The following is a 10,519-nucleotide window of genomic DNA, read 5'->3' on the forward strand; positions in this document are numbered from 1 at the left end:
ATCTTCTTGTTCTCCACCAACAGTCCCCTCCTCTTGATCTCCACCAACAGTCCCCTCCTCTTGTTCTCCAACAGTCCCATCTTCTTGTTCTCCACCAACAGTCCCCTCCTCTTGTTCTCCACCAAATGTCCCCTCCTCTTGTTCTCCAACAGTCCCCTCCTCTTGTTCTCCACCATTAGTCCCCTCCTCTTGTTCTCCAACAGTCCCATCCACTTGTTCTCCACCAACAGCCCCCTCCTCTTGTTCTCCAACAGTCCCATCCTCTTGTTCTCCACCAACAGTCCCCTCCTCTTGTTCTCCAACAGTCCCATCCTCTTGTTCTCCACCAACAGTCCCGTCCTCTTGTTCTCCACCAACAGTCCCCTCATCTTGTTCACCACCAACAGTCCCCTCCTCTTGTTCTCCAACAGTCCCCTCCTCTTGTTCTCCACCATTATCCCCCTCCTCTTGTTCTCCAACAGTCCCCTCCTCTTGTTCTCCACCAACAGTCCCATCCTCTTGTTCTCCAACAGTCCCATCCTCTTGTTCTCCACCAACAGTCCCATCCTCTTGTTCTCCAACAGTCCCATCCTCTTGTTCTCCACCAACAGTCCCCTCCTCTAGTTCTCCACCAACAGTCCCATCCTCTTGTTCTCCACCAACAGTCCCCTCCTCTTGTTCTCCATCAGTCCCATCCTCTTGTTTTTCACCAACAGTCCCCTCCTCTTGTTCTCCACCGTCAGTCCCCTCCTCTTGTTCTCCACCATTATCCCCCTCCTCTTGTTCTCCACCGTCAGTCCCCTCCTCTTGTTTTCCACCAACTGTCCCCTCCTCTTGTTCTCCACTGTCAGTCCCATCCTCTTGTTCTCCACCAACAGTCCCCTCCTCTTGTTCTCCACCGTCAGTCCCCTCCTCTTGTTCTCCACCGTCAGTCCCCTCCTCTTGTTCTCCACCAACTGTCCCCTCCTCTTGTTCTCCACCATCAGTCCCCTCCTCTTGTTCTCCACCAACAGTCCCCTCCTCTTGTTCTCCACCAACAGTCCCATCCTCTTGTTCTCCACCAACAGTCCCCTCATCTTGTTCTCCACCAACAGCCCCCTCCTCTTGTTCTCCACCATTAGTGGCCTCCTCTTGTTCTCCAACAGTCCCATCCTCTTGTTCTCCACCAACAGTCCCCACCTCTTGTTCTCCACCGTCTGTCCCCTCCTCTTGTTCTCCACCGTCAGTCCCCTCCTCTTGTTCTCCACCGTCTGTCCCTTTCTCTTGTTCTCCACCGTCAGTCCCCTCCTCTTGTTCTCCACCAACAGTCCCCTCCTCTTGTTCTCCACCATTAGTGGCCTCCTCGTGTTCTCCACCGTCAGTTCCCTCCTCTTGTTCTCCACCAACAGTCCCCTCCTCTTGTTCTCCACCAACTGTCCCCTCCTCTTGTTCTCCACCAACAGTCCCAGCCTCTTGTTCTCCACCATCTCCCCTCCTCTTGTTCTCCACCAACAGTCCCCTCCTCTTGTTCTCCACCAACATTCCCCTCCTCTTGTTCTCCACTGTCAGTCCCCTCCTCTTGTTCTCCACCGTCAGTCCCCTCCTCTTGTTCTCCACCAACAGTCCCCTCCTCTTGTTCTCCACCATTAGTGGCCTCCTCTTGTTCTCCAACAGTCCCATCCTCTTGTTCTCCACCAACAGTCCCCACCTCTTGTTCTCCACCGTCTGTCCCCTCCTTGTTCTCCACCAACAGTCCCCTCCTCTTGTTCTCCACCGTCTGTCCCCTCCTCTTGTTCTCCACCGTCAGTCCCCTCCTCTTGTTCTCCACCGTCTGTCCCCTCCTCTTGTTCTCCACCGTCAGCCCCCTCCTTGTTCTCCACCAACAGTCCCCTCCTCTTGTTCTCCACCATTAGTGGCCTCCTCTTGCTCTGCACCGTCAGTTCCCTCCTCTTGTTCTCCTCCACCAGTCCCCTCCTCTTGTTCTCCACCAACTGTCCCCTCCTCTTGTTCTCCACCAACAGTCCCATCCTCTTGTTCTCCACCATGTCCCCTCCTCTTGTTCTCCACCAACAGTCCCCTCCTCTTGTTCTCCACCAACAGTCCCTTCCTCTTGTTCTCTACCATGTCCCCTTCTCTTGTTCTCCACCATCAGTCACCTCCTCCACACTACAGACTCCGGCCCTCCCACTACCGAACAATGCAACCAATTTGCTGAGTTCTTCAATGCTAAAATCAACACCATTCTACAAAACACTGTATCCCCCAATCTCAACCCCACTTTGGCTCCTCCCCCCAGTTGTCATCACTATTGAAAATGGCTGCTATCAGCCCCTTGCGCAAGAAAGCATCCCTTGACCAAGACCTGCTCTCAAAACTACAGGCCTATTTCCAACCTCAGTCACACATCAGTTCTAACCATCTTCATGAGGCTCTCCCATCTGGCTTCAGACCCATGCACAGTACTGAGACAGCCCTGGTGAAGGTTGTTAATGACCTGCTCATTGGCTGCAGATACAGGATCCCCCACCATCTTCTTCTGGACCTCAGTGCTGCTTTCAACACAGCAGATCGCACAATTTTACTGCAGCGCCTCAGAGAGCACACTGCCCTCTGTGGGACCACCCTAAACTGGTTCGTCTCCTACCACCCTGTCATAGATGGACAAATCATCCCTCTCTCCAGTCATCCCCACGTCTTGCAGCTTCCACCCTGTCATAGATGGACACATCATTCCTCTGCAGCTTCCACCCTGTCATATTTGGACACATCAGCCCTCTGTCTCCAGTCATCACCGCCCCGTGCAACTTCCACCCGGTCATAGATGGACACATCATCCCTCTGCAACTTCCACCCGGTCATAGATGGACACATCATCCCTCTGCAGCTTCCACCCTGTCATAGATGGACACATCATCCCTCTGTCTCCAGTCATCCCCACCTCTTGCAACTTCCACCCTGTCATAGATGGACACATCATCCCTCTGCAACTTCCACCCTGTCATAGATGGACACATCATCCCTCTGCAACTTCCACCCTGTCATAGATGGACACATCATCCCTCTCTCCAGTCATCCCCACGTCTTGCAGCTTCCACCCTGTCATAGATGGACACATCATCCCTCTGCAACTTCCATCCTGTGTACGAGAGTACGAGAGTGTGTTCAAGTTCCTGCCAATATCCATCAACTTTGCAAGGCCATTGAAGAAGAGTTGGAAAAAATTCTACAGGCCACAATCAACTGCCTTATTAACTCAATGCAAAGGAACTTCTTCACAACAGTATCTCGGACCTGCCTGGTGTGTTCCTTGTTCTTCATGATGCTCTCTGCGCTTTTAACGGACCTCTGAGACTATCACAGTGCAGGTGCATTTATACGGAGACTTGATTACACACAGGTGGATTGTATTTATCATCATTAGTCATTTAGGTCAACATTGGATCATTCAGAGATCCTCACTGAACTTCTGGAGAGAGTTTGCTGCACTGAAAGTAAAGGGGCTGAATAATTTTGCACGCCCAATTTTTCAGTTTTTGATTTGTTAAAAAAGTTTGAAATATCCAATAAATGTCTTTCCACTTCATGATTGTGTCCCACTTGTTGTTGATTCTTCACAAAACAATACAGTTTTATATCTTTATGTTTGAAGCCTGAAATGTGGCAAAAGGTCGCAAAGTTCAAGGGGGCCGAATACTTTCGCAAGACACTGTATGTGGTAGTGATGGAGTAGGGGCTTGAGGGCACACAGTGTGTTGTGAAATCTGTGAATGTATTGTAATGTTTTAAAATGGTATAAACTGCCTTAATTTTGCTGGACTCCAGGAAGAGTAGCTTCTGCTTTGGCAGCAGCTAATGGGGATCCATAATACATATAAATACAAATACAATGTTAATTGTGTTTATATTTTTTTTCAATATAATATTCAGTATATCTTCCACATCTCTCTCGCTCTCTCCATCCCTGTCTCTAAAATGCCTTGGAGAGTGTCAATAGGATGATGTTGTCTCTCCCTTAACCCTCTCTAGCCCTCTCCGTTTCTCCGTGTCACTCTCACTCCCATCCTTTCCAGCTCTGTGAAATGCTCTGTATTCCTCCTCTGTATTTTCCTCTCTCTTCTTGCTTGATAACCTGTCCTCTCTCCTTCCATATCCCTACATCACTAGAGAAGACAGAAAAGGAGAGAAAGAGAGAAAGAGGACAGCAGGGTCAGCAACACCCCCTCCTCCTCTCTTCCCTCTCTCTCCTTCTCTCTCCCTCCCTATGCTCATCTCTCTCTCCCTCTGTCACTCTCTTCTCTCTCTCCCTCACTCTCCTCCTGCCATGTGCAATCAGATTGTTAGCATGTCAACTCAATCTGTTAGGATCCCTGGAGTTGTGCTTTCTCAAGCGCCCCCCCCCCCCCCCCCCCCCCTCCCTCCTCTCTCTCTCTCTCTTTCTTTCTTGCTCCCTCTCTCTCAAGTGGCGCTCCGTCAAGCGTGAGGACTGGAGGTGCCTCATGGCCAGCCGACCTGCCGGATGTCCCTTAACAACCAGTCAGCAAGTCACTCAGCCCAGCCTGGTCGGGAGACAGGTCGTTGGGGCTTCTATGTCACCAACCCACCCTTCCTCTTTCTCTCTCTCTCCAAATCGCTCTCGTTCTCTCCACCTCTGTGTATGTATGTCTGTATTTCTTTCTCTCTCACCCTTCCTCTTTCTCTCTCTCTCCAAATCTCTCTCGTTCTCTCCACCTCTGTGTATGTATGTCTGTATTTCTTTCTCTCTCACCCTTCCTCTTTCTCTCTCTCTCCAAATCTCTCTCGTTCTCTCCACCTCTGTGTATGTATGTCTGTATTTCTTTCTCTCTCACCCTTCCTCTTTCTCTCTCTCTCCAAATCTCTCTCGTTCTCACCACCTCTGTGTATGTATGTCTGTATTTCTTTCTCTCTCACCCTTCCTCTTTCTCTCTCTCTCCAAATCTCTCTCGTTCTCTCCACCTCTGTGTATGTATGTCTGTATTTCTTTCTCTCTCACCCTTCCTCTTTCTCTCTCTCTCCAAATCTCTCTCGTTCTCTCCACCTCTGTGTATGTATGTCTGTATTTATTTCTCTCTCTCCCTGCAATGTTGTTTTTCTTGCTATTTTTTTACACTGAGACATGTTGGTCCAGCTCCTCAGTGTCACGTTCTGACCTTAGTTCTTTTGTTATGGCTTTGTTTTAGGTTGGTCAGGGCGTGAGTTGGGGTGGGTTGTCTATGTTAGTTTTTCTATGTTGTGTTTTGTGTTTGGCCTGGTATGGTTCTCAATCAGAGGCAGGTGTCGCTAGTTGTCTCTGATTGAGAGTCATACTTAGGTAGCCTTTTCCCACCTGTGTTTCGTGGGTGATTGTTTTCTGTCTATGTGTATGTCACCAGACAGGACTGTTTCGTTTCGTGTCATTCGCTTTGTTATTTTTGTTTTAGTGTTCTGAGTGTAATAAAGATCATCATGAACATGTTTCACGCTGCGCATTGGTCCTCCGATCCTTCATACTCCTCCTCAGACGAGGACGACGAACGTTACACTCAGTGACATGTCCTCTCTGTTCTTTTTTACACTGAGTCATGTGATGTCAGTCCAGCCCCTCAGTGACACAACCTCCCTGTTATTTTTTACACTGAGTCATGTCATGTCAGCCCAGCTCCTCAGTGACACAACCTCTCTGTTCTTTTTTACACTGAGTCATGTAATGTCATGTCAGTCCAGCCCCTCAGTGACACAACCTCTCTGTTCTTTTTTACACTGAGTCATGTGATGTCAGTCCAGCCCCTCAGTGACACAACCTCTCTGTTCTTTTTTACACTGAGTCATGTCATGTCAGCCCAGCTCCTCAGTGACACAACCTCTCTGTTCTTTTTTACACTGAGTCATGTGATGTCAGTCCAGCCCCTCAGTGACACAACCTCTCTGTTCTTTTTTACACTGAGTCATGTCATGTCAGCCCAGCTCCTCAGTGACACAACCTCTCTGTTCTTTTTTACACTGAGTCATGTAATGTCATGTCAGTCCAGCCCCTCAGTGACACAACCTCTCTGTTCTTTTTAACACTGAGTCATGTCATGTCAGCCCCTCAGTGACACGTCCTCTCTGACCCGCCAACACAAGGGCCATCAAACGGACAGAGCTGAAGGGCAGGGAGGAGAGGAACCTTGTCACTGACCTGACCTCTGTGAACCCTAGGTGAGTAGAGCAATGAGGAAGGAGGGGAGGTGGTGGAGAAAAGGGAGGAGGAAGAGGAGAAGGAGGTGGGGAGGAGAAGCAGGGTTAGGGGAGTAGGAGAAGTAGGAGAAGTAGAAGGGGGAGGAGGAAGAGGAAGAGGAGGAAGGTTAGGGGAGTAGGAGAAGTAGGAGAAGGAGCAGTGGGAGGAGGAGGAAGAGGAGAAGGAGGGTTATGGGAGTAGGAGAAGTAGGAGAAGGAGCAGTGGGAGGAGGAGGAAGAGGAGGAGGAAGAGGAGGAAGGGGAGGAGGAGGAGAAGGACAGACAGATGGCGCAGCTCTGTGTCTTTGCAGTATGACAGTGTGGCCACTAGATGACACCCTGAGATAGCATGCATTGTATTGATTTATTAAAATGATGTGATGAACAGTGATATCATAATTAGGAGTTAGACACAAAATAACCCCTCCCTGGAGTTTAATTGCTACAGAATGATTTGTGTTTGTGATATCAGCTAGTCTCAATTCCCCATGTAGGCTAGACCATATAATATAGTACAATATAGTATAAAATGGTATATTATGGTATAGTATAATGTAGTATGATATAGTATAATGTAGCATAATATAGTATAGTAAAGTATAATATAACACAGTATAGCATAAAATTGTATATTATGATATAGTATAATGTAGTATGATATAGTATAATGTAGCATAATATAGTATAGTAAAGTATAATATAGTACAGTATAGTATAAAATTGTATATTATGGTATAGTATAATGTAGTATGATATAGTATAATGTAGCATAATATAGTATAGTAAAGTATAATATAATACAGTATAGTATAACATTTTATATTATGGTATAGTATAATGTAGTATGATATAGTATAATGTAGCATAATATAGTATAGTAAAGTATAATATAGTACAGTATAGTATAAAATTGTATATTATGGTATAGTATAATGTAGCATAATATAGTATAGTAAAGTATAATATAGTATAGTATAGTATGGTATGATATAGTATAATATAGTATAGTATAATATGGAATAGTATGGTATAGTATAATGTAGGATTTTGTATAGTATAATATAGTATAGCATAGTAAAGTATAATGTAGTAAAGTATAAGACACTATAGTATAGAATAGTATCTCTAGGACGTAGTATAATTCTGCCCTGTTTCTATGTCTTCCTCTAGTATGAGAGAGAGAGACAGTCTCTCTCGGACGTAGTCTGATTCTGTCCTGTTTCTATGTCTTCCTCTAGTATGAGAGAGAGAGAGTCTCTCTAGGACGTAGTCTGATTCTGCCCTGTTTCTATGTCTCCCTCTAGTATGAGAGAGAGAGAGAGAGAGAGTCTCTCTAGGAGGTAGTCTGATTCTGCCCTGTTTCTATGTCTCTCTCTAGTATGCGGGTAGTGGATTAGGGAGTATATGCTCATACACTCATTGTATTATTGGCTGAGCTTATGTGGAGTGTTCCAAAGCATATCATTACCTTAAGGCTTGTGGCCTTGGAGTATATAAAGAGAGAGGATGCCAGGGAGTCTCTCTCTCTCTCTCTCTCTCTCTCTCTCTCTCTCTCTCTCCTCTTGCCTCTCTCTTCTCTCTCTTCTTTGTCTCTCTCTCTATTTCTCTTTCTCTATATTTCTCTCTCTGTATCTCTCTCTCTCTCTCTCTCTCTCTCTCTATTCCTATCTCTCTTTTTATTTCCCTCTTGCCTCTCTCTCTCTTTTTCTCTCTTTCTCTCTATTCTCTTTCATCACGCTCTCCTCTCCTGTCTCTTATCCCTCTCCTCTATCTATTCTCCCTCTCCTCTCTCTTCTCTCTCTCCCCTCACTCTTCTCTCTCCCCTCCCCCTGTCTTCCTCTCTCTCTTCTCTCTCTCCTCCCTGCTCTTTTATCTCTCTCCTCTCCCTTTCCATCCCCAGTCCTTTGTATTTCACCCGTTACCATGGAAAATAATTGAATAGAATTTCAGCCTCATTGTTGCCCAGGTGGTAATGTTACAGTTCTACCTCCTTTTGGGTTTTACATACTATACCTTTACAACCTGGGTTGGACCTCACTGGTTTTACATACTATACCTTTACAGCCTGGGTTGGGGCCTCACTGGTTTTACATACTATACCTTTACAACCTGGGTTGGCCTGCACTGGTTTTACATACTATACCTTTACAGCCTGGGTTGGGGCCTCACTGGTTTTACATACTATACCTTTACAACCTGGGTTGGCCTGCACTGGTTTTACATACTATACCTTTACAACCTGGGTTGGGACCTCACTGGTTTTACATACTATACCTTTACAACCAAGGTTGGACCTCACTGGTTTTACATACTATACCTTTACAACCTGGGTTGGACCTCACTGGTTTTACATACTATACCTTTACAGCCTGGGTTGGACCTCACTGGTTTTACATACTATACCTTTACAACCAAGGTTGGACCTCACTGGTTTTACATACTATACCTTTACAACCTGGGTTGGACCTCACTGGTTTTACATACTATACCTTTACAACCTGGGTTGGGACCTCACTGGTTTTACATACTATACCTTTACAACCAAGGTTGGACCTCACTGGTTTTACATACTATACCTTTACAACCTGGGTTGGACCTCACTGGTTTTACATACTATACCTTTACAACCTGGGTTGGACCTCACTGGTTTTACATACTATACCTTTACAACCAAGGTTGGACCTCACTGGTTTTACATACTATACCTTTACAGCCTGGGTTGGACCTCACTGGTTTTACATACTATACCTTTACAGCCTGGGTTGGACCTCACTGGTTTTACATACTATACCTTTACAACCTGGGTTGGACCTCACTGGTTTTAGATACTATACCTTTACAACCTGGGTTGGACCTCACTGGTTTTAGATACTATACCTTTACAACCTGGGTTGGGACCTCACTGGTTTTAGATACTATACCTTTACAACCTGGGTTGGACCTCACTGGTTTTACATACTATACCTTTACAACCTGGGTTTGACCTCACTGGTTTTAGATACTATACCTTTACAACCTGGGTTGGGACCTCACTGGTTTTAGATACTATACCTTTACAACCTGGGTTGGGACCTCACTGGTTTTAGATACTATACCTTTACAACCTGGGTTGGACCTCACTGGTTTTAGATACTATACCTTTACAACCTGGGTTTGACCTCACTGGTTTTAGATACTATACCTTTACAACCTGGGTTGGGACCTCACTGGTTTTAGATACTATACCTTTACAACCTGGGTTGGGACTTCACTGGTTTTAGATACTATACCTGTACAACCTGGGTTGGGACCTCACTGGTTTTACATACTATACCTTTACAACCTGGGTTGGGACCTCACTGGTTTTAGATACTATACCTTTACAACCTGGGTTTGCCTGCACTGGTTTGATATACTATACCTTTACAGCCTGGGTTGGGACCTCACTGGTTTTAGATACTATACCTTTACAACCTGGGTTGGACCTCACTGGTTTTAGATACTTTACCTTTACAACCAGGGTTGGGACCTCACTGGTTTTACATACTATACCTTTACAACCTGGGTTGGGACCTCACTGGTTTTACATACTATACCTTTACAACCTGGGTTGGGACCTCACTGGTTTTAGATACTATACCTTTACAACCTGGGTTTGCCTGCACTGGTTTTATATACTATACCTTTACAGCCTGGGTTGGGACCTCACTGGTTTTAGATACTATACCTTTACAACCTGGGTTGGACCTCACTGGTTTTAGATACTATACCTTTACAACCAGGGTTGGGACCTCACTGGTTTTAGATACTATACCTTTACAACCTGGGTTGGACCGCACTGGTTTTAAATACTATACCTTTACAACCTGGGTTGGGACCTCACTGGTTTTAGATACTATACCTTTACAACCTGGGTTGGACCTCACTGGTTTTAGATACTATACCTTTACAACCTGGGTTGGGACCTCACTGGTTTTAGATACTATACCTTTACAACCTTGGTTGGACCTCACTGGTTTTACATACTATACCTTTACAACCTGGGTTTGACCTCACTGGTTTTAGATACTATACCTTTACAACCTGGGTTGGGACCTCACTGGTTTTAGATACTATACCTTTACAACCTGGGTTGGGACCTCACTGGTTTTAGATACTATACCTTTACAACCTGGGTTGGACCTCACTGGTTTTAGATACTATACCTTTACAACCTGGGTTTGATCTCACTGGTTTTAGATACTATACCTTTACAACCTGGGTTGGGACCTCACTGGTTTTAGATACTTAACCTTTACAACCTGGGTTGGGACTTCACTGGTTTTAGATACTATACCTGTACAACCTGGGTTGGGACCTCACTGGTTTT

Source organism: Oncorhynchus clarkii, chromosome 30 (genome assembly GCF_045791955.1).
Source record: "Oncorhynchus clarkii lewisi isolate Uvic-CL-2024 chromosome 30, UVic_Ocla_1.0, whole genome shotgun sequence".
Lineage (NCBI taxonomy): Eukaryota > Metazoa > Chordata > Actinopteri > Salmoniformes > Salmonidae > Oncorhynchus > Oncorhynchus clarkii.